General features: G+C 38.3%; 1 long non-coding RNA gene across 1 annotated transcript in view; it reads right to left on the reverse strand.

Annotated features, from left to right (window-relative positions):
- LOC141377751 (uncharacterized) overlaps window positions 1-25,151 on the reverse strand; it is a 35,931-nt gene extending 10,780 nt beyond the window's left edge. Inside the window, exons 1-2 of the long non-coding RNA XR_012390592.1 lie at window positions 25,023-25,151; window positions 511-622 (exon numbers count right to left, since the gene is read on the reverse strand). This is a non-coding gene — a long non-coding RNA (uncharacterized lncRNA). The remainder of the gene's footprint in view (window positions 1-510; window positions 623-25,022) is intronic.
- Window positions 25,152-25,662: the final 511 nt, after the last annotated feature.

A 25,662-nucleotide genomic window follows, 5' to 3' on the forward strand; every position in this document is an offset into this window, starting at 1 on the left:
TTTTTAGGAATTTACATGTCCGATGTTGCTACTTGATAAAAAGTGCAGGTCTGAGTGTGCAGTTGGGTCTCCTGGCCTGCAGCTTCACCCTACTCGTCATGGCTGGAAATCAAGTATTCCAATTTAAGCTACAGATGGGGCCTGCGCTAAAAAAAAAAAAAAAAATATATATATATATATATATATATATATATATATATATATATATATATATATATATATATATATATATATATATATGTTAAACGATACTGTTGTGAAATAATACTCCTCAAATAAATGTCATTCAGTATCATATTCACCTCCCTGGTCTATCTGGTAGAACCAATACTGTGGCATATGATTTTGGTATTTAAATGGCCTCAACACAACAGTCTATTAGTATGCATGCTACTGTATAATGAAAGCACCCCAAGACCATATGGGTCCCCTTTAGACACACTGAAGCTGTTTTGAACAGCTGTTTTGAAGCTGTTTTAACATAAAAGAGAAATTATCTCATTTACTCACCCCAATGTTTTCCACTGGAAGTAGCAATACTTGAACAGCATTCATAAAAACAAATGGATCTGCTCTAGTGACGTATGTTGTTTCAAGGTTTTCACAGTATTGCAACAGTTTTCTGTAAGGAAGTGAATTGAATGTGGTCAGTAAATATGCATTAATAATCACGGGGGATCTTATTAAATAAGTGTTGCAATAACATCCCATTTGTCCTATTTCATTCACAAATAGAAACAATTTTTCTCAAGTTCAATGATCCTGTCCCTGTTTGTCTGTGCCGGTCTGTGAAACCTGATGAATGGATTCATTAATTAATAATAAACACGTGTTCCTGTTTTAGCTAGACCTTGTCTATAAACTGCCCCCTCTGTATCAGAAATAATCATTGTAATCTTTAATGCCTCGCATGAAGATTTTTAAATAAATTTGCAACAATTTAAAAAATGTATATATTTCACATTGTCATTATGGGGTATTGTGTGTAGAATTTTGAGGAAATCAATTAATTTAATCCATTTTGGAATAAGGCTGTAACGTAAAAAAGTGTGGAAAAAGTGAAGCGCTATGAATACTTTCCGGATGCACTGTATGTCAGTTCTTTTAGTCAGATAGAATTATAATTTAGTTGGTAACACTTTACAATAAGGTTCATTAGTTAATGCATTTACTAACATGAACTTATCATGAACAACACATGTTCAGCATTTATTAATCATAATTGAACATTTACTAATGCATTATTAACATCCAAGACCATGCTTGTTAACATTGGTTAATGCACCATGAGTTAACATGAACTAACAATGAAACTACTGTATTTTCATTAACTAATGTTAACTAACATCAACAAATATAGTAGTAGATGTATTGTTCGTTGTTTGTTCATGTTAGTAAATGCATTAATTACCATTAATTAATGAACCTTATTGTAAAGTGTGACCATTTAGTCTATAGTTTAACACATCAACTCGGGAGCTGCTCAGCTGCTTTTCCACTATTGAGCAGAATTCTTCTCTTTGCTTTCCATTCTGTGCAGATCCAGGCCGATCACCACAGATATGGTTTCATTTTCCACTGCCGCGCTGCTGATAATGGAGCTCTTTGGAAGGTAATACAAATGCATCAGTCGTTACTTTAGTAATGCAAGTATAATATAAACAGCGATATAGAGGATGATCAGATATTTCAGTTTTTGGGGGGTTTTATCTTATATTTATTGTTATATAACAGAAAAAATAGCACATTTCTGCTTAGCCTGCTACACACACACATACAATATCAGCATGGCTCAAAATTGCTGACTGTGAACAGTGTATCTATGTTACTATGTACCGGGCTAATGTGGAAATACAACTGGAACTCTGTCACTTAAGTTGAAACAATTGTCATCTGACAAGGGACCTACTCAATTTGTAATTTTTTTGTTGTGTTTGTTTGACAACTTATGCACTGTATGGTTAATTTATATGCATTATAAATGATCTCAACGCATGCTTTAAAAATCATTTTGTATGCACGTTTATTTTTATTTATTGTACACACTTTCATTGCTGAAATTCCATCAGATTATTTTTATTTTTCAGTTGTACTATCCAAAAGAAGAGCAATGTGTCCAGAAAAATATTCTTTTTTCCTTGCTGAGTTTGGTTAGAGCTGATGATTGTCCTGCGCTACGAGCAGAGCTTTAATTATATTGCTCCCTGAGGCATGATGGAGCTGGAATCTAGTTTCAGGGGTGACTACGCTACAGGAGTTCTGAGACTCCCAGCACTTATGCCAAGCTGACTTCTACACACCAGCCCTTGTAGATATTTTGCCCTAATCCACATAAGACAAAAAAAAAAAATAGAAAGAAAAAGAAAACTGCAGCTTCTTTTCTTTTTTATTTAACAATTCATGACAGTCATGTAGCATAAGCCCTGATCTGGTAGTAAACAGGAGCTGATTTCTTTATTAGTGGTACTGTATGTACTAATGTTATCATGCTCCTTGCAGTTCTTTATACATTTTATTAAGTAGAGTGACATCAAATGCAGCCATCCTCTATTCATCTTCTAAGAAATAGAGACACGTCCAAGGAGCCAGAGGGCCTGACATCAAAGCAACCTTAGAAGTGCTGGCTAATGCCAACAGTAAATTCACTGAGAATGTTATTCACATTAGCACTAATGATGTCTGACTTTGTCAGTTGGCAATCACTTAAAATAAAATGAAAGAGGTGTATGAACTTGTAAAGATGATGTCAGACAAAGTAATTTGCTCTGGCTCCTTCTCACTTAATGTGGTGACAAAATATATAACAGACACTTGTCACTAAGGCCCCGTTTACACTGTCAGTTAAATGTGACCCAATTCCGATTTTTTCCTCAAATGTGACACAGATCGGATCTGTTCTATGGCCGTGTAAACACGAAAAAAACGCATGCATTTGGATATTCAGAGATCAGTTTCAGGCCTCCTTCATATGTGGAAATAAATCAGATATAAATCGGATATGTGACAATGCGAAAGGCAAATCGGATTTATCGAGGCATTCTTTCAGGCACGTGCACACATAGGGCTCAACCTGTGCGGTGCACATGCCCTTTTTAGTCTTGGATAGAAAGTACCCTTTGAAAATGATCAAAAGTGCTCCGCACGACACACCCCCTCCCGCCCTTCAGTAGGCGCGCGACAACACTGCTCATGAGTAGCCCCCCACCCCCCCACCCTCGCTTTACTGTACATGCGCGACAACAAAGCTCATGAGTACGCCCCACCTCCCCCACATTACGTGCGCGACAACACAGCTCATGAGTACCCCCCCCCCCCACTTTATAGTTTGCGCCCGACAAGACTGCTGATCAGAACGCGCGCGACAACACCGCTCTTCAGAACGCGCAAGACAACACCGCTCTTCAGTACACGCATGACAACAAACCCCCCCCCCCCCCCTCAAAACATTTATCATGCACATGCCCTTTGGACAGTCTCAACACAGGCCTGCATTCTTTTATATGTTATTAAACTTGCGACAGTGTGCTTCCTCGCAGTTTAATGACACAGAAGAAAGATCGTGTGTGGAGACGCCAACGTGTTTAACAATGAAAACAGGAAACACGGAGGGGAAAAGAAGTCAGTCGCCACAATTTGCTCCCACCAGACCTGAGATCTCTCTCATACCCACAAATTCCTCTGAATGCACCTAGACCTAAGGCATAGGTAAAAGCTGCGATGACAGCCCTTTCCCACCTCCGCCTCAAAATCATTTTAAAGTTGGGCAAACTTTGTGTTGCAACTTTTGCTTTTTGTCGCTAATAATACACACACTGCAGGTTACACATAGAACAACTTTATTATCTCTAACACCAGTGTGCACACAGGCAAAGGCTACAGCTTCAACTACACACAAACATCAGGGCTATACCATTACATAAACTGCGTGGGGGTAAATCTGGACTGAACCATTTACTGCTTATACTACACTTCACATATTTCGCAGAGCTAAAAGCAAGACAATTTCTTCCATCGTGGCTAGTGTGACACAGATGCTAGAACCCGCCTATGCATTATGCATGTGCAACATCGTAAATGGTTTGGCAAGTGTAAATACATGAATTAGATATGGGTCACAATTAAAACAACGTGTAAACAGATAGGCAAAAAAATCAGATGTAGGCAACAAATCGGATTTGGGCATCAAGACCTGACAGTGTAAACGGGCCTAAGTGTCACTAATCATACACCCGTCGCAATAAGGTGCAAGATGCGTTTGTTAAATTTGTTGCTATTTTCAGACCAGTGCAACCCTAAATTTCATGTTTTGTGTCACGTTGTTTAAATAGCAAATCCATTTGTGCCACTTTGTGGACTCAAGTGTGTTCCTGGCCAAAAAAGGAGGTGTGTTAAGGCGCATTGTTGGCGCATTGCTATTTTGAGGAACTGAAATATACCACACCACTGACCAATTGAAAGCTGGTCTAAAGTTCAGTATTATTTATTACATGCAGATTTATATTTGTTTTAATAAAACAAGTTTAGATTTGTCCACCTGTTGGGTTTTGGAGATGTATTCATCATCATATGGGGCATAAGAAGAAGATGTGTGTTTTAATATAACCACACTTCCTTTGACCACTTTGACTCCACTTCCTTAGTGTTTTTCATTTATTCATTAGCTGGAAATTAGAACTGAATTTAGAACTTGTTTTAAAACAAATCCTTGAGCTTAACAAACTAGATAAAATATGTAGGCTAATAAATGTATTCAGTGGTGTGCATACAACACCGTTTCCTTATCCACAAAAGTAAAAGAGTAAAGTAAAGGGTAAAAGTAAAGTAAAGAGAAAGAGGCTGAATGGTGGAGGCTTGTTTTTTTATCCTTGCACTGCAGATGGTCTGTTTAACTGTTTTCTCACTAGTAAAGCATTCAGTTTTTCCACTTACAAAGTTCGCCATGTAAATAGCAAATACACCAAGGCGTGATACAACTGACTCTTAAAGGGAATGTGAGATGAGACTCTGATTGGTTTAATGAATGTTATAGTCAAAACACACTCATAACTCATTAAGTGAATAAGCACAACTCTGTTAGACCAAACACAAAGCAGATTTTTCCATTCTTAAAATAGCAAAAGTGGATTCAGACACGCTCTTAATGCTTTTGCGCCATATGCTTTAGACTTTGCAAGCCCTAAATAGAGCCTAAAAATGGCAGGATTTCAGGAATACTGATCAATTCTCTGAAAAACAGCTCAACCTGCACAGCACACACAGACTACACAACCAAATCTCTTTCTCTTACTTACTGACTTTGGTCTGTATGACTTTCCTCTATGTGGACAGCTTTTCCACTGTTACCAGTTTGTCAAGTGGCTCGTCATGTACGTTGGAGGATTTGAGACGCAGAGCTGACCGTGATTACAGGGTTCGAGTTCAGTGAAGAACAGTTTCAGAAAGCAGGTAAGACAAAAACAAAAGTAAAAAAATAAAACAAAAAATAAAACAGGGTGAGAATGTGGTGAAATCTGAAAACAAGGTAAAAATCAGACTGCTACGAGTTTTTTTTTTTTCTGGAATGCTTTTCAGAACACTGTTGGTTGTGTTTAGGGAAGTGGGTGTATACTGGTCAATCAGTGCGTTTTAAAACACTAGAGAAGAGGGTGGGTGGTGTTATCGGTTGATTGGTCAGTCGATCAGTCAGTGAGTCAGTCAGTCAGTCAGTCGACAGTGGTGGATTTTCGTGAGAACAGCAGCCGCGAATGGCACTCGCGAGAAAAATTTGAGATCTGAAAAAGCGTACACAGCGGCCTCTAATGGATTCGTGAAAAACAACAGCGCTGTCCAGAAATGTATATAGGGGTGTGGAATCAGAATGAGCCTGTGTTGAACTAAAATCTGCAGGACATCGGTTCTCCAGGACTGTGATTGAGAACTCCTGGAGTATTTGAATCTGTTTTAACATTATATTGATAAAATGCGAGATTTCACTAAGCAATCAATTGCATGTAATGTGTTATTGTTTGACATTGCAACCCACCATTATCAATGTAAAATGTATTTAAACAAACATCTATATATGTGAAAAGTAACACTAATGTATTCAACCAATGCTCATCAACAACAGCACACTGATAAATACAACACAATTTCATGGCAATTCATAACTTTTTCATTTAGTAGCTAAATCGTATTATTTTTTACAAACTAATTTGTTTGATTTAGTACAATTCGCTCATCACCCAATGACAGTTGGGTTTAAGGGTTGGGGTTGGGTGCAATGCCTTCTTTTTAAAATCGTACATTTATGTAAAACTGAACTCTATGTATGGATTAGTACGAATTAGCCACTAAACTGAAAAAAAATACTTAATTTTCTAGTGATATCAGGCTGGATAAATACTGCTCTGCACATGACAGATGAGGATTTGATTCTAAACATTGTGAGTCGAAACTGGCATTTGGTAATTGTAACCTAATAAAACAAACACAACTTATAAAAATTACTCACATCTTTTAGACAAATTAATTTAAGTGCAGCGTGAGTCCAGCTTCACCTCACTCCTTTGATCTCTAACGCCTGTTTCACACCGCAAGCGTCATCGGCGCGTGAGCAGAGCGTGAGCAGCGCGTGTGTTTTCGGCGTCCATGTTAACAGATTAGAGTTTTCATACCGCACGCAGCAGCAGCGCGTCAGAGCGAGGCGTGAGCGTCGCCGAAGCAGCAGTGCAGCGATAGTTTCGGCGCTGGGTCTATTTTTGATGCGCTGCTCACGCTCAATTAAAGTGACAGTGCATTGATAATGACCAAAACACAATGAATGACAGTAAAAAGTAGCAATTTTACCCAATAAATACGTTAATAATGACAAATGGTTTATGTATAGTCATTTAAATGAACTTAAAACGATTAAAAACGGCAACAAACATTTATTTAGACCCGAACTACAAAACCAAATGTAAAACAATTTTAGTATCAGTTTTGCTTAAGTTGCACACTAGTGTTGTAGGAGAGGGGAAATAGAATATTTACGGGATTTGTAGTCCATAGCGAAGTGTATTGTGGGTAGTGTAGTTCGACACGCATACTGGATTATGTGAGCTCGCTGTGTTCTGTGCAGCTGAGCAGAGCAAGAAAGTTTTAATCGGCTTTGTTTTATGTTCACTCGAGTTATTCCTACAGGGAGCTGTTTGCACTGTGAATCTGACAACACGAAAATAAGTAAAAGAATAGCATCATTGGTTACTTTTGTCCGTCTCATCATCTGCACGAGCATGAATTAACGAGCTGTTATTCTGCCGCTGGACATCACTAAAGCGGAGAAAGTAACACTAGTTTGATCATGTATAAATATCATTATAACTATATTGTATAAATATGATTATAACTAGGTCTACAGCAACCTGATAATCAAAAAACAAATGACATGATATCACAGGCGATTGTCCTCTGACTGTAGACACTTCTCATATAAGTTAGCTTGAGAAGCATACAGTACTATTTGATCTATAAAATTTGTAAAATAAACATTTGCAGGTTAAAGAAACAGCATAGGAGGGGCTTTGGTGCAGATGAAAAGTTTAAAAGGTGTTTTTGTATATAGAGAGACATGGGTAACTAGATAGAATAGACAGAGATAGGTTGATCTCTGCAGCAGCTGCCGAAGAGCTGCGCGCTGCAGACGCAGCTGGTGTGAAAGGCAAACGCCTGCGTGCTGCTACTGCTCGACATACGCGCTGCTCACGCTCTGCTCACGCGCCGCTGACGCTTGCGGTGTGAAACAGGCGTAAAGGTGCTCTAGCACTTGAGGCCATGGTCTTTAGCCTCCTTATTAGAGCTACCGACTCCCACACACGTTTTAGATGCCATTTATCAAGCTCGAGTTAATGAACTCATTCTTTATTAGGCACTGTTGATGGCTTTCTTAAAACAGCGCTGATTTGCCATTGTGTTCACGTGCTCGACAGAAATGACTGTGATTGGCCGAGAAGGTCATCAGTTCACCCTCCGCTGTTTACCGAGTACAAACACAGACGAGCGATCTGCTTGATGACTCCGTGTATCTGTGTTTGCTCTGGGTGAAGAGCGGCAAACTAACGAGCACTGGTGAATACTATGGTAAATCAGCGCTGTTTATGAAAGTGCTTAGCGGGGCTTGAATGTTAGTGGGAAATTAACATTTTTCAAACTTCAGTACTGGGACAACACTATTATAGACAACACGAGGGTGTGCTGGACCGTAGTGTTTTTTCGCTCACCGGGTTACATACTGTAGGCTGAAGCAGGAAAGCATCCCCACGGTGTTTAACTGGTGCCACGAACTGAGACCTAGGAGTACTCTTGAGAGGTTGTGAGTTCAAGTTCAAGTTCATTTATTTATAAAGCACATTTAAAAGCAGTGCTGTACCTGACCAAAGTGATGTACATAAGACAAGGTAAAAAAAGTAAAAAAGACAGAATATAAAACCATTGAAATAAAGCAAGAGAAACGTCTGTAGAAATGTAAAAAATTTGCGGTAGAATGAACTATTAAAATAATCTTAAAAAGCCAAGCTAAAAAGGTAGGTTTTAAGAAGTGATTTAAAAATGGATAATGATGGAGCCATTATAATCTCAAGGGGCAAGGTGAGCCACAACCGAGGACCTGCCACAGAGAAAGCTCTGTCCCCTCTACGTTTCAGCCTAGACTGTGGAACTGAAAGAAGATTCTGCTCACTCGACCTAAGAGATCTCACAGGAGTGTAAGAATAAAGCAGCTCTGAGAGACAGGATGGGGCTAGATAATGAAGGGATTTATAAACCAGTAAAAGCACTTTAAAATCAATTTTGAATTGCACAGGCAGCCAATGAAGGCTTCTTAGAAGAGGGGTTACTGAGTGATACGACATTAAAGTGATGTTTACACCATTTTGAAATCTTTGCAACAGCTGGAGGTTTGTAGTCCACAGCATGTTACTGCAATGTTTACAGTGCTGGTCCTATACTTCCGGGTTTCTTCCCACCGCAGCCTTGCTTTGGTTCTTTTAAATGGCGGCCGCGTGAAATAAGCGTATTGCATGGATATTCCCTTCATATATAAAATAAATTAATTTCACTGTTGCCTTTTCTGAAGCAGGGATTCTGTGTATGGGCACCAGTGAACTTCTACAGTTACATCTGAGCACACAGCAGACTGCATGCCAGTAAAGTCCATAGTTTGCTTTAAGCTTGTCATGTGTGAAGAGGTAGCTGCTTACATTTAAACTGACACATAATTACACCCAGACTGTTTACACATAAAGCTGCATGTTTTCATTTCAAGACTGAGCTGGGAGACTGAAGAAATCTAAACACACACAAATTTTTTTATCCTAATATCACCTTTTATATTGTCACACTGAATCGGTATTGATGGCATTCAAATTCTGCAGCACAGCAATACCAAATCATTATCTATTCTTTTGTATATCAAGGCCTCAAGTGTTGCCAAGGTTTTTTAAAAACTTCTTTTTACAAATATTGGTAAAATGACTGCTTCTTCTGCTAAATACTGATGAGGTGATGGAACTTGTAATGGTTTCCTGTATCACAATCCTGCTTACTGTAATTTACTTACAATAATGATAATTATTTTGCTCATCAGCTATAAAACAAACTTTATCTTTCTACAAGTCCAGGAAAAAATTATACAGTGCAGAAAGTGTGTAACTTGAAATGTCCCCATAACAAAATATGATGTTATCGGAGTGTTTCTTTGAGCTGTTGCCCATTCTCCAGCAAATCTCAGTCAGCCAGCATGTTCCTCATTAAAATTTGATTGGAGGTGCTTTGGTCTTTGACATCAGAGAAATAGCTAAGCTGATTGATATTGTGGAAAGGAGGCATTAGTGTGATTAGAACTCCACTACTTAAAAGCCTCCATCATTTAAATTGGCACTCATGCAGAAATATGTTTAACTTCTGTCACGTTGGGGTTAATGACAATTCGTTTAAGCGAAGAAATCTGATTAAAATATCAATTATCAATTACATCATAATTTGATATAATTTGAAGTGAAATTTAGGTGTTTATGTTAGCGGATTTTAACATCAAACCTAAAAAGAACAGAATCTATGATCGACATCACATGTTTTGAGAACTTTGGATAAAAGAAATGAAAACATTTTGCAAGTAGCCATGCTATAGTATGAAATAGCAGCCTCATACTGTGGTAATGATACTCTGGTAAGACCATGCAGCAACCTCATGCTACCCAGCAAACAATTTTCTGTTTAAAATACGTCTAATAGACATGTAAGCGTAGACAGCTTGACTAAAACAAGGCTAAATTTGGGCTGTCAGTGAAAATCCAAAAGCCATCTAAGAATACCCTAAAACTAGACTAGTCATCAAATAGACAGATTAGAGAGACTTTATATGTGTAGAAGCATTTGATTTGATTTATTCTTAGACGTCTATTAGATTTTTATTGACAGACCAAATTTAGTCTAGTTATAGCCAAGATGATTATATTTAGACGTCTATTAGACATATATTAGACATCTTTTAAAAACAAAAAAATGCAGCCAATTCTAGACATTGCACTTTGCATGTATATTGCATTTGTGCTTTATTTTTGCATTTATGCATAGACTTTACATTTTCCATTGCTTTTTGAAATTATTACTTTCGATTATCAAATAATATGGCATAATCTGCATGTAATTGTGCTCACAGATCATATATGTCTGGCTTCCATCTTTATAGGGAGTGATAGTCATATAATTTTATTTATAAATGTTTTTTTTTTTCTTTAGAATAATTTATTTATCATTTTATTTAAAACTTGAATGCCTTCCAGAATCTGATAGATTGATTCGCAGTATGCTATAAAACAGCCATCTGGGATATTAGCCCCTTTCACACAGTGAAACCAGTAAATATCCGAAAAATTTCCTGAACGACTTTACTGGTAAACTCAAAAAAAACGCTGTTCTCACAGACAAGGATGTTCCGCAATGTTTCTGGAAAAGACTATTCACACCCATTCCAAAATACAGGTAAATTCTGAGTTCATTAAGCAGAAATGCCCTCTAAACGACTGTGTTTGTATTTGTAAACATAGACCAAAGACCAAACTCAGTAAACACATTATTGATATAGTAAAAAGCCAAGTGCATTTATTTTAACTTAATTTATTTTATTTATTTATACAGGGACAATGTACAACATATGTTGTGCCAGAGTTAGCTATAAAGCTAATTTACATCTGTAGGGCAGGAAGTAATACATTTAACAGTAATAACCAATACAATATACACTTACAATACAATAAATACAATACATTATTGTCAAAAAATCAAATCAAATCAGTGGCTGCATATTTGATTTTGTTTGAGCCAAATTTTAAAATGATTAAAAGTGCTGCTCTCTCTGATATACACTGGTATTTTATTTCATCTTTCTGCTGCTTTAACTGAAAAAACTGATTGTCCAAAAGCAGTTTTCTTAAGTTTAACTGAACAATCACCTCTAACAGATGACCTAGTCTGTCTTATATTGTCCTTGCCAACAATCACACATTGTTTAAGGGGTGGTGGTGCAAGATCATTAAATATTTTATACATTAAACACACATCAGCATAAAATAAGAAACTGTTGAATGTTAATAATTTTTGTAGTGCAATACAGTTGCAATGATGATAGCTTCTTGGCTTTTTAGCTAAAATTTTAACAGTTTGTTTATATATAACATACAATGGTTTTGATGTTTTAATGTTCGTATGTGACCAGCTTGTAGCACAATAAGATAAATGAGGTAAAATCATTGTATTCATAAAAAGTTTAGCATGTGACCAGGGCACAAATAAGTTGTGTTAAATGAAGAGTTGAGCGTTTCATTCATTCATTTTTTTTTTCAGCTTAGTCCCTTTATTAATCCTGGTTCGCCACAGCAGAATGAACCACCAACTTATCCAGCACATGTCCTTCAAGCTGCAACCCATCTCTGAGAAACATCCATACACACTCATTCATACACATATACTATGGACAATTTAGCCTACCAAAGTCACCTGTACCACATGTCTTTGGACCCGGAGGAAACCCATGCAAAAGCAGGGAGAACATGCAAACTCCACACAGAAACGTCAACTGACCCAGCCGAGGCTTGAACCAGTAACCTTCTTGCTGTGAGGTGACAGTACTACCTACTGCGCCACTGCATCGCCGTTGAGTGTTTCACCCAAAGAAGAAACAATAGATGCTTCCTAAATTACATACTTATGCACTATTTTAATATTTTATACTATGCCATTTTGAAGTATAAATAATGTAAGTCATTGGTTACCAAACTTGTTCCTGGAGGGCCGGTGTCCTGCAGATTTTAACTCCAACCCTAATCAAACACACCTGAACAAGCTAATCAAGGTCTTATTACTGTAGGTATAGTTGAAACACCCAGGCAGGTGTGTTGAGGCAAGTTGGAGTTCAATCCTGCAGGGACACCGGGCCTCCTGGACCAAGATTGGTGACCCCTGGTGTAAGTAGTGCATTTGTAACCCCGCCGGTCCTACACCTCCCAACCCGCTCCTTGCTGGGATCGAACAAGCGACCTTCCGCATGGGAGTTGGTTGCTCTAACAAGGAGGCTAAAGACCATGGTTTTAAGTGTTTGGCGCTAGAGCACCTATAGAAGTCAGAGGAATGAGGTTTACCATTCTCACTAAAAATAATAAGTGCACTTTCAAATACCCGGGTGATGCACCAGTTCAGACATTTAAATGAAGTGTGGAATGCTGGACACTTCACACACTTAACAGCCGCTGCTTTGCTTATGTTGGGGAAGGGGCGGAGCTTTAGGACACTGATGTTGGATTAGTTTATTTATTTTGGATTGTGAAAGCAAAATTCTCCTACGAGAGTGATTATAGCGCTCCCCGGTGGTGATTGCATTATATTTATGGCAGGTATTATTTGGTAGTTTGGTCATTTATTTCTAATAATAATATTGCTAATTTGGCAACCGTCAAACATCATCTGGGAAACGGTTTTAATTTTTGCTTGGGAAAAAACATTAGTGTTCCATTTGGGATGACAATACATACTATGTTGTTGAGTGTATAAGTGCACAAGTACATAGTGCATAAGTGCATAGTGTAAAGGGTGCCAGATGCAGTTATTGTAAGCAATTTGCAATCAGGCATATCTAGCTCCGCCCATGTGGTTGCTATAACACACTGACAAGTTGGCAACAGTTGGCTCTGCCTACTTGTAGCTTAACTTTTTTTTTCTGTTTTTTTTATTACATTTTTTGTATATTTATTTTATTAAATGTTTCATTTATTATTATTATTATTATTGATTGATTTTTTAAAATTGTTTTATTAATGATTTAAATTTTCCCAGTACTGGGTTGCGGCTGAAAGGGCATCCGCTGTGTTAAACATATGCTGGATAAGTTAGCGGTTCATTCTGCTGTGGAGACTCCTGATGAATAAAGGGACTAAGCGGAAGGAAAATGAATAAATGAATGAATGAAAGAATGAATGAATGAATGAATGAATGAATGAATGAATGAATGAATGAATGAATGAATGAATAAATGAATGAACGAACGAATGAACGTCAAACAAACGAACGAATGAATAAATGAATTAAAGATAATGCTTTTTAATTTGTAATTTGTAGCTTAGTTGTACTCTTCAGGAAGCTATGGGTGATGTCAAAGGCTCTCTGTCCATACTCCCTCTTGTGAAAGCTTAATTTGACATATTTAATATACACATTTCCTCATAAACTCATAAGGTCATCATTGCAAGCAGCTGTATGGACTCCTTTAGCTGCAGGTAAAATCAGGCCATTTATCAACTAAAAACAGACCACCAACGTAGCAGTGAACCCAGAGGCATTGGCTCTGAGAGAGTGTATTTTTGGTTCATGTAATTCCACCTTTAAAATGGAATTTAGATATATTTTATTTTTATCTCAACGAAAAGATATAATATTTATACGGAGGAACCCATTTACTGTAAATATTGTGCAGGAGAATGTGATTGCACAGAGACTGCTTCATAGTATCTTTAAAGCGATCTGTTGCAGTAGAGAGGGAGAAGCAGTTAATTGGGTTGTGCGATCCAAGTCCCCTGTCAGAAAAAAATGAATAACAGGATAATTTTTTTCCAGAATATTAACCGCTAAAGAAACCAACCAAGCAACAATTCTCAAATACATACCATTGTATTGTTTACTTGCCCACTAAACACCAATGATTTTATTTCTGTGTAACTATTTGCTTATAGTGGGAGGTTTTATTGTGAATGTTGGCTTGAAGTGAAGTTTATTTATAAACTAATTTCGAGAGGATCACGTGCTTATGATTGCTTGCAGCCGGCCCCGCATTATTTAATTCATGATTCACCAATCAGACGAAGCCACTATAAATACCCCCTTCCACCCCTACCCCTCCTCCTTTCCTAGATGGGTGGCACAGTGGCCCAGTTGTTAGCACTGTTGCCTTACAGCAAGAACGTCACTGGTTGTAGTCCTTACCAACCCAGCCAACGTTTCTGTGTGGATTTTACATGTTCTCCCTGTGCTCACGTGGGTTTCCCCGGGTTCCCTGGTTTCCTCCCCTTTTCCAAAAACATGGAACTTAAGTTAATTGACTAAAACAAATCGGCAACATAGACATGCTCCTAGTAAGTTATCTCTTAAGAGCAATCACTATCTGTTCATTAGCTACTACAGCAGGGGAGTTCTCGAGAGACACCTGAGCTCAAACTCCCTTCTCCCCTTGCAAACGGGAAGCCCGGGGCTCGAGGATCTTAAGAGCTCAGGGCTCTCTCCCGGGACAGCATGCCAAACAAGCTTTATAATCAATCATCAGCTAAGTGTGAACTCTTGAAACATAAGTTTTAAGTTTCTTCCCTATTCTGACATACATTATGTATCTAATTCTGAAAAAAAGTTGAAGAATATGTTATTTGTACAATCTCTTTAATACATTTTTTAAAATTACCAGTAGTTTATCTAACACATAAAAAATCAAACACATGAAACGCACAAAAAAAACCCAAAAAAACAATACCTGCACAAACCGAAAGCATGCATCTTATAATAGCCTGCTACTGCTAAACATTTACGCACAAAAGAGATTGAAAATAAGTAATCAAAAGTCACATTTCACAGGCTAAATTTCGTGCAAATATCATCCACTGAACTTCTCCTGGTTAAAATAAATGAATTTGGCAGGTTAAAACTGATTAAAACACGGTATAAAAAACTAAAACACACTCATATAACTCATGAACATGTTATAACAAAACTCATTTCACTTAAATTACAAATCTTATTGCTTTTCACACATTTTCTCACCAGACAGAAATAAATGCCCACCTCTCTCTGCTCAGTCCTCCGATAGACTGAAGCAAAGCGCGCTGTCACTGACGTCACTGCGGTGACAAATGTCAATGGCGTCATCACTCTGACACGCCAAAACAAAAATAAATAATTTCTCTTTCGTTTTTCACATATTAATTACCAAAAAACAAAGACTTTGCGTGAATCTATTACTAATTTAATACCTGTTACACTATCAATATGTAATGCGGAAAAACTTTCATGACATCTTATTAGACTTTTGTAATGTTACTAGGTGGTTGTACTTCAAGCCTACTTAACAAACTTCACCTGGTTCAAAATGCAGATTTTAGTGTGGTTTCCAGAACTAAGAAACATGATCATATTACTCCGGTTTTTTTAGATTTGCCAAAGAGCATAGAATCACCAAGAGGCGACATTCTGTTGCTGCTTAGGAAGCAGGCACTAGATGCCGCTAGTGTCAGGCGGCGGCCATTTTGGAAAGAAAATTCCAATTGAACAACAGCACGATTAACTAACGTCAGACAGAATTAATTAAAATACTGAGTTAAATATGAGTTAAAATATTCATACACAGCTCTTGAAAAGCAACATTTCAAACAATAACTCAATAAAAAGAAAACAATTTATGAAATGTTGACAAGAGCAAGTTTAATGTAACATCTGCTTAACTTATGACATGAAAGTAAAATAAAAAAAATAACTTAAATTACAATTTTGTTTTTTGTTTTACTTTAATAAGGGTGATGCAAAAATGTGTATACCCCACAACAAAAACTACTTTTTCTGTTTTGTATGGCCTCTGTGATTTTAATGAGAGCACTAAGACTTCTAGGCATGAAATAAACAAGTTGGCTTCATTTTGCAACATATATTTTTTTCCATTCTTCAAAAATGACGCCTCTTTTAGAGTTGCTCATAGAGATGCCCAACTTAGTGTCTTTCCAGAATTCCCCATATGTGTTTAATTGGATTCATAGCAGGAGACATATTTATAGTAATATAAAATATTAACATAGATGTGTGTGTGTGTGCGTGTGTGTGTGTGTGTGTGTACAATGAATTTGTGTCAGAATTCAATCATTTTGGACAAATTGGCTTTTTACACAAAAGCTTTATTATTCACATTGGTAGCACTGGGGATATACTATTATAACATAATACTGCAGCAAAAAAGTGTACTGTCAGTATGTTATCAACATGCCATTTTGAAACCCATGTTAATTTAATTGAACATGTCAGTATTAATTTATGCTATGATAGTGCATAAACTATTAAAGTAATTTAAAGTAATTTTGAGTAATATTTAAAGTAATATTGTCATCTTCCAGGTTGCATCTCAGCTTTAATGCCCTTTTTAAATAAATAAATAAATAAATAAATAAATAAAAACAATGCAGCGGCTTGTCATCACGAAGGTGATCCAATAGACAGTCAGTCGCTTTCACTCCAAAATGGCGGAATTGCGGTGCTGTTACAATTCAATGTTCTATTGAGTGTCGCTTCCTAGTGATTCTAAGTTCTTTTGAATTGTGTTGGCTTTCTATTCAACATTATACACATTTAAAAATCTTATCGACTACCTACAAATCTCTGAATGGCCTAGCTTCCAAGTAGGCAGGGGGCGGCACGATGTCTCAGTGGTTATCACTGTCGCCTGACAGCAAGAAGGTCACTGGTTCAAGTTTCTCTGTTGAGTTTGCATAAAACACAAAACATGATTCATTAATTTTACTGCACCTTACATGGTGGAAAACAGACTGCTAATTTGAGGCCAAATCATCAGCTGAGAAGGTGGTGGAGTAGGGTCAAGCAGGGTTTTAAATGTGCTGAATTTTGCGTGTGAAGAGCTTTTCACTAGGGATGTAACGGTATTGTAAATACCGTCATACCGCAATATTATTTTTTTTCGATATTACCGTAGTCGCATGACTCGGTAAAACTATAGGTCTTCTGAGAAAATTTGCTCACGCGAATGAAGCGAACGGGAGGTACCGGAAACTACAATTCCCATCAGCCCAGGCTTGGCCATAATCCCTTGCGGTCTGTTGTCGCTACAGATCCAGTAATGCGGAAATGGAGTGTGCTGCTAGAAGCGGGGATGAAAAAGAGCTGTAAAACTCTAAAGCGGGTGTTGTCGCCGCGCGCGTACTGAATAGTGGTGTTGTCGCGCGAGTTCTTATCAGCTGTGTTGTTGCACGCGTTTTGAATAGCGGTGTTGTCGCGCGAGTTCTTATCAGCTGTGTTGTCGCGCGAGTTCTTATCAGCTGTGTTGTCGCGCGAGTTCTTATCAGCTGTGTTGTCGCGCGCGTTCTGAATAGCGGTGTTGTCGCGCGAGTTCTTATCAGCTGTGTTGACGTGCGCGTACTGTAAAGCGGGGACGGAGGGTATGTCGCGTCGCGGGGGCACTTTTGATCATTTTGGAAGGGAACTTTCTATCCAAGACTAAAAAGGGCATGTGCACTGCACAGGTTGAGCACTGTGTGTGCACAATCCTGCAAGTTGGGGAATACGACTAGTCAGTCATGGGGACTGCAGAAACACAGCACACTGTTTAGATTGATGCAGACATGAGATCTCTATCTCACTCATGGTCTGTCCTCTCAAGTGGGGGAAAGACAATGCACAACGTTCCCCATTGCTAACAACCTGGGCCAAGTCATATTCTCTTGTCCCAGAAACCTCAGTCCCAAATGAGAGGGTTTTTTTCTGTTGCAGGGGACATTGTAAATGCCCAGAGATACCAGCTTTTACCAGATTATATTTATATGATAATTTTCCTTTAAACCCATCTCTATCTAAGTGAGTGAGTGATTAAATGTTGAATGTGATGAGTTTTCAACACTACTAAATTGAAACTTAATTTTTTACATGGTTTAATAATTTTTTGTTATTAAAATTGAAGTTCCTGTTTCAAACCTTACAGATAGATGACTAATTTGTATGTCATTGACACTTTTGGCACTTTTTTGGAGTATTTTCATAAGTTTTGTTTTTTCCTGTAAATGATTCAATAAATACCGTAACGTGACATTCATACCAAGGTATTACCGTACCGTGAAATTCTGATACCGTTACATCCCTACTTTTCACTTTGTTATGGTATTATAGGGTTTTGGCCGAATAGAGTTGGAAGACAAAACATGCAAGTTGGGATTGATATTCGAAGGTCAGCGGGGGCTTTTGATTTGCACTATGCTCTCTCTGTGTCTTGAGTGCCAGGGGTTAGAGGGAGTAGTGTGCATTGGCCAGGTGGAGAGAGGACAGATCTCATCTAGGCAAGATGTTAAAGTGGAGCAGAACGTTTCAACGTTTTCAAGAAGTGAAAATTGGGTGTGTGAGTGAAGAGAGAATGTAACAATGGAGGAAAAGTGTGAGGAAGACAGAGAGCACAGATTGCATCTAAAAGAGACTAGTTAGGAGGGTGACGATATGTGATGCTGAAGCCATCTAAAGTGTGTCATTGTGTAACATGGTTGTTCTGTGTAGAAAAGGTCAAGTTGTTTGCCAGATGTGTGTCTGCTTGTGGTGGAAAGCCAGTTAAAGTTGAATGATGTAATGAGAGAACAGAAATTTTTAGTATAAGGTTTATCGAAATGAATGTTGGTTACCTAACACTACAAGGGGTTTGTCATTCTCAGAGAACGAGGACATCAGCCCATCCAAATCTTTTTCAAACTGACCAGGAGGACAGTAAATGACCAGAATGTCAAATTTAGCCAGAGAAGTGATAGAGATAGGATGGTTTTCAAAGTTGAAGTCATTGGTAAAGTCAGCATTATTTGAGTACTTCCAATTGTTAAAAGAAATGTTGGTGAATGTAAAGTTTTTAGTGAGAGCAGGTGGTGTGACTGGAGTCCTGGGGACAATCCAAGTCTCAGTCAAGCCCAATATGTGAAGATTGGATTGTGATGCAAATGTCGGAATGAATTCTGCTTTGTTGACAGCTGACTGACAATTCCACATATAAAGGTGTATTTGAGGAAATGTGGATGTGTCATCTGCGTGTGTTGTGTGTGTGGGTGTGTAATGACTGGAATGTACTTCTAGCGCATTGTGTGAAAAGTAAATATAAAAGCCTACTTCAGTGCTGTGTGTGTCCCTACTCAGCTTCACTTAAATGAGCCATGAAACAGCCTTCCAACTAGTAGAGATTAATCCAAGCAAGCAAACACAAACTTAATATAGCCGCCATTATTCATTGAATGCTGAGATCACATCAACTTAAACAATTGATTTATAAGTTCAGCCAGAATGAAAATATTAATTCATACTCTTTAATCTTAATACGAACCCCTAGAATGCAACTGCAATTTTAGTTTTAGTTTGAGAGGGGTGAAATATTTTGATTGGAAAAAACACTTGAACCCTGAATTGAATTGAAAACCAAACTGAAAAGTTGTGTGCATGTGCATTGAAATGCAAATGAAATAATGATATAGGCAAGGCAAGTTAATGTATATAGCACATTTCACACACAATGGTAATTTAAAGTTCATTCATTAATTTTCTTGTCGGCTTAGTTCCTTTATTAATCTGGGGTCGCCACAGCGGAATGAACCACCAACTTATCCAGCAAGTTTTAACGCAGCGGATGCCCTTCCAGCCGCAACTCATCTCTGGGAAACATCCACTACAAACAATTTAGCCGACCCAATTCACCTGTATCGCATGTCTTTGGACTGTCGGGGAAATCAGAGCACCTAGAGGAAACCCACACAAAGGCAGGGAGAACACGCAAACTCCACACAGAAATGCCAACTGAGCCGAGGTTCAAACCAGCGACCTTCTTGCTGTGAAGCGACAGCACTACCTCCTGCGCCACTGCCTCACCCCAGTAATTTAAAGTGTTTTACATAAACAAGAACAAAAGAATGAACTTGATTTACTTGATTCGAATTATCTGCGTGATCTGTTAGGTTTGTTTTCAGTGAGCATATCTGTAATGTATTAAAGTCCTAGGCCATTTAATGATTTATATAAAAGTAATAATACTATAAAAAATCTATTCTGAATGTACCTGGGAGCCAGTGCAAAGATGTGAGAATAAGTGTGCTGTGGTCAGATTCCTTGCAGCAGCGTTGTGGATGAGCTGAAACTGTCTGACTGTTTTTTGGGGTAGACCAGTGAGGGGCCTATTACAGTAATCCACCCTGCTGGTGATAAAAGCATGAACAAATCCTCACTGGAAACAAAGCATCTAGTTCTTTCAATGTTTTTTGAGATAATAGTATGCTGATTGATTAATTTGACATGACTACTAAAACTCAGATCTGACTCCAGAATCACACCAAGATTCTTGACCTTATTTTTTATTGTTTGACACTTAGAGCCAATGTACGCGTTCACCTTGAGAACCCCACCTCTGTTCCCAAACGCAATGACTTCAGTTTTCTCTTTGTTTAACTGAAGAAAGTTTTGGCACATCCAACTGTTAATTTCATCAACGCATTGGCAGAGGGTGTTAATGGGGCTGTAGTTCATTAAGCAATAAGGCTAAGTAGATTTGAGTGTCATCAGTATAGCTGCGTTAGGAGATTTGATTTTTTTTTCTTATTATTTGGCTCAGTTGGTGCATATAAATTTTAAACAGTTGATATGTGCCAGAATTGAACCTTGTTGGACTCCACATGTAATTAGTGTCCACCTTGACCTATGGTCAGCCATACTGACATAGTAACCTCTTCTTTCAAGGTCTGAAATAAAGAGAAGAAGCTGATGTTGTTTAATGGAGTAAATAATGATCATCCACCAAGGGTGCCAACCTAGAGCTTATGACTATTCCACTATCTCAGTGCTCTACATTAACTCAACATCTACATCAAGCCCACTGCAGAAAGGTGACACCCCTGCCCAAACTTTTCAGCCCGCGACCCCAAAAACAATCATATCAGTGGCTCGCGACCCCCATTTTTCAAGGTGGTTGTACTGTAAATATGTAAACGTTGCAGACTCAACTATAAGAAAATATAAACATGAGCTTATTGACAACACAAAAATGCAACAGTCTATTAGCCATATAATGTATTTTAAAGTCATTTATGGATTTAATTACATTTTGCTTTTAAAATTAAAGGCTGATGGCTGATTGTTATTTTTATGTTGTTGTTTCTTTAATGCAACTATTAACTATATTCTGTCGGTTATGAATAAAATATGGTAATTCTAATAGTTTAATAAAATTGATTTGAGTTTTGGATATCACCAAGCGACCCCTTGTCATTGTCCCGCGACCCCCCAGGGGGTCCCGACCCCCACTTTGAGAAGCACTGCCCTAGGGTACTGTTACTGTGTGTTCATTAAACAGACTCAAAGCATCCTTGAGCTAGACGAGGGAGGCTGCTGTTTACTGGGTGGAGCATTTAGGATCATTAATAAAAACAAACATTTCCATCTTGTCACTGACCTCATAGCCTGTGATACCTAAATTGTCAAAAAGTGCAATCTCTGGGTGTAGATGCATTGGTTCTCAGCTTGCAGAACTTGAATATAACTCAGAGAAATTTCACTAGTACCTCCAGCCTCTCCAAGGGATCTTGGGAGCAGGGTAAGCACTGTATTGCATCTACTTGTCCCTCTCCGGAATCTGATACTTCAACGCTTCCTCCATCTTACCCCAGACATGCTCAACAATATTCATGTCTGGTGACTGGGCTGGCCAATCCTGGAGCACCTTGACCTTCGTTGCTTTCAGGAACTTCAATGTAAAGGCTGGGGTATGAGAAGGAACTGTCCCGCTAAAGAATTTGCCCTCTCCTGTGGTTTGTAATGTAATGGGCAGCACAAATGTCTTAATACCGCAGGTTGTTGATGTTGCCATCCACTCTGCAGATCTCTCACATGACCTCAAACTGAATGTAACCCCAAACCAAGATTTTTCCTCTACTAAACTTGACTGATATCTGGAAGAATCTTGGGTCCATGCGAGTTCCTATAGGTCTTTCTGCAGTATTTGTGATGATTGGGATGCTGTTCAACTGATGATTTATCGAAAATCTAACATCTGCCAATTTTCCAAATGATCAAGTAGAAGTCAAGTTATTATTAGTTGTTCTTACAAAAGTGATCACTGTCAAGACTTTTGTCAGGTAGTGTAGGTTGGCTCACTGAATAGTATGTCACCACTTTTGCACACCAATCTCTAGACCCTGGGAGTTACTGCATGGCACATCTATAACAAACATCTGTAGAGCTGCGGGTTGGTTGACATCTAGTACATTTGCAAGATTTTACAGTCTTCTGCTAGTAAGTTCCCAGCTGGTGAACCTTTGGAGTTCCTCCAAGGCCCCCAATCCCTGAATTGGCTGAAGAGTTGGGTGCTGGCCCATTACATTCTATGTTATGCTTGCTTGGTTAAGCAGCATTTTGAGAATTGGAGCCTTGTATGCATGGATCCCTCCCATTAAGTTCATGTGTGTTTAGTCATCCACCATGAGTTTCCCCGTTGAGTAAACCCAAGACAAGCTAACATCTTACCATATGTCAGGGCTACCCTATCAGGGCTAGTCCATATATCCACTGCCACATTATCTTCCTCCTTGGGTAGAATGTGGCCTTAACTGCATCTTTCTACTTCATTACTAGAATGAATTCCCAACATACATATTATGAAATCTCTAGCTTGGCAAAACTCAATACGACCCCTTTAAATTTGTAAAATTTCTGGTAATTAGGGTCTAGAGAAATTGGATAGTTATGCCTTTGGTGGTGCTTTTGGCCATGGGCTGGGCCTTTTTACTGCTTTATTAAAAGAACATCTTTGCCCAAAATTCTGTGTGCTTTGCTGTCTCCTAACTAATTTGAAAACAAAATAAAAAGTGTCCATGTGACTACTTTTAAAAAAAGAAAGAGTATAATAGAGTATGTTAACAAATTACTTAACTGATAATACTTGCTCAGGTTGTTGCTGGGTTTCTAATCTCTATTAGCTTGCAACATGACATCTTTTATTAATGAGAACACATAGTGCACATTTCCGTGGCTAAGCCATTTGGCATAGCAACTTATGAACAGTCATAAACCAGTAGCGTTGAACCATTTTGCATGGTACAGTAACTCTGGCGCACAATGTAGGCACAGACTAATAGTGTTAAGCTTTATAGGATGGTAGTATAAGCACACAAAAATACAGCAGTTCTACATCCAGTTTGAAGGTAAATGTGGTGTTATGGCTGTTTGGAGCAGCTGCAGTACATGTCTTAAAGGAAGTTCTGATTGCTTGGGGAGTGTTTAGTCATATGCTCCTCCATATGTGTTGATATAGTATAGCAGCAGCACAGAAGATCTACCAACATTGTCAAATATTACCATTGACATATCTATCACCATGCCAGTCTCTCAGAAATTGACAAGATGGAAATACCAATTTATCTTATTAAACTCCACATGGTTCAGACTAAATGGTTCTTATCTCAGTCTGCTAGTAATTGCAAGATTATCTACAGTACATAGCACAGCAGACTGAAAGATGTCACATTAGCATCCAGTGAATGGTCAGCACTTCATTTCCTTGACATTGTTTGTCATTAACAATCTGCAGTGCACTTTCAGAATCAATTTTTTTTTAATAGATTTAAGATTGAAAGCTGGTTAATATTAGAACACAAAGCTGTCACTCCCTATACACACCGAGTGTGTGAATGCTAAAGTGAACAGCGAGTGAGCACGTCATTTAGAAGCAATGTCAATAGATCATATTAATAGGGGTTTCTTTTCTTTTATTTGCAGTATCATAATGTGTGCAGGTTTATTCATTCATTCTCGAGGAAGTGAACTGTAGATAGATTTTCCACAGGTGTTTTTCTCACAGTCACCGTAATTTCACAGAACAGCAGTGTGTTTTCAGCTGTGAGCAGAAGCCTAGATATGCGCAACCCCATCTGTTCAATTAGGGGGAATCAGCATATTCGGAGAGAAATTATTTTGTAGGAAAAAATGCACTTGATTAAATGTGATGAGTTATTTGACTTGCAAGAAACTTTCAGATGTGCTACAGAATGCTTAGGCAATATAATTAATAATATTGCGCTGCCCACTGGCACTATATTGCGTCAAAACCATGTTAAAAATGTGACGCATGCTGTCAATTTTTTAAATAGTTAAACTTTGTGTGGATTAATACTAAATCGTTAATACTAAATCGTTGTTATTACTTGGAGTTATAGCGTTAAGAGTAGACTGATATGCTGGTGTTTAACTGCATTGCTTTAAAGAGCCCATATTATGGGTTTTTGAAAATGCCCTTCCATGTAGTGTGTAACACAGTTCTAAGTGAAGTGAAGTATCTAGCTAAGGCTTAAATCTGTAAGTGTACAGTGTTTAAAACTGTTGATTCATCTACAAAAGAGTCGACTCATAGTGCTTCAAACGAGTCGCCTTGATAACGAGTCATTAGGTGTTTCGCCATGACGTACTAACGAAAGTTATTCACGTGCACGCCCAAACCAGAGAGATTCGAAACCTGCAGCCCCGCCCTCTGACACAGAAACCCAGACACACACACCCACAAACACACACACACACAAACATGCCGGTCGATTGAAGTCACACTGCAGATGGATGTTATTGAGTCTCTACCCAAAGATGAAACCTCAGCATTATAGCCAAGCAGTTGGAAACTACTGGAAACTTCTGGAAACTACATGCTACAAAAGAATACTTTCAGCGTTTGTTAAAGGAAGGATCAGTAAAGAGTAACTTACTGCTGGACATGACAGGATGGGTTTCTTCCTCCATTTCTCAAGTGTAAGTACGTGCGATTAAAGTTGTTGCCTCCTTGACTCTAGCTTGCAAATGTATTTAGTTGTGATTTGTTACTTGTAACCGCTTGTACTGTATCAGGTTAACTCGCTATATTCTCATATCACGCGCAAGGACGAGGGCAATATATGTGTGTGTGTGTGTGTGAAAAGAGCAGAGTGAGACAAGCTAGAAGATCTCCTCAACAGTGTTTGGAGTTTTTGCTCAATATAACAGTTAGTCGTCTGTATTTTCAAGTCCATCATCTATATTTACATTGACCCACTGGCAGCTAAAATCCACGCCTTACACTATCGAGCGTGTATGAACTGATTACTTTTATATTGCTGATTAGCTGTTGGGCATTTCACTCTCTGACTGAAGGCAGTCGACTAATCGCAACAGACTGTCATCGGTCCAATCAGGGCATATTAGCTTTGCGCCAAGGAGGGGTTTGGGAACAAATGAATCACTGGACGATTCATACGGGAGTCGCTGGAATAATTAGGTAAAAATAAATGCAGATTATAAATCCGTGAAAGTGTTTTTTGACCTTGCATGCATATTAGACTGTTGTTGGAGACCCTTACAACCATGATATGA

The sequence above is a fragment of the Danio rerio genome, chromosome 2 (assembly GCF_049306965.1).
Source record: "Danio rerio strain Tuebingen ecotype United States chromosome 2, GRCz12tu, whole genome shotgun sequence".
NCBI classification, from domain to species: domain Eukaryota; kingdom Metazoa; phylum Chordata; class Actinopteri; order Cypriniformes; family Danionidae; genus Danio; species Danio rerio.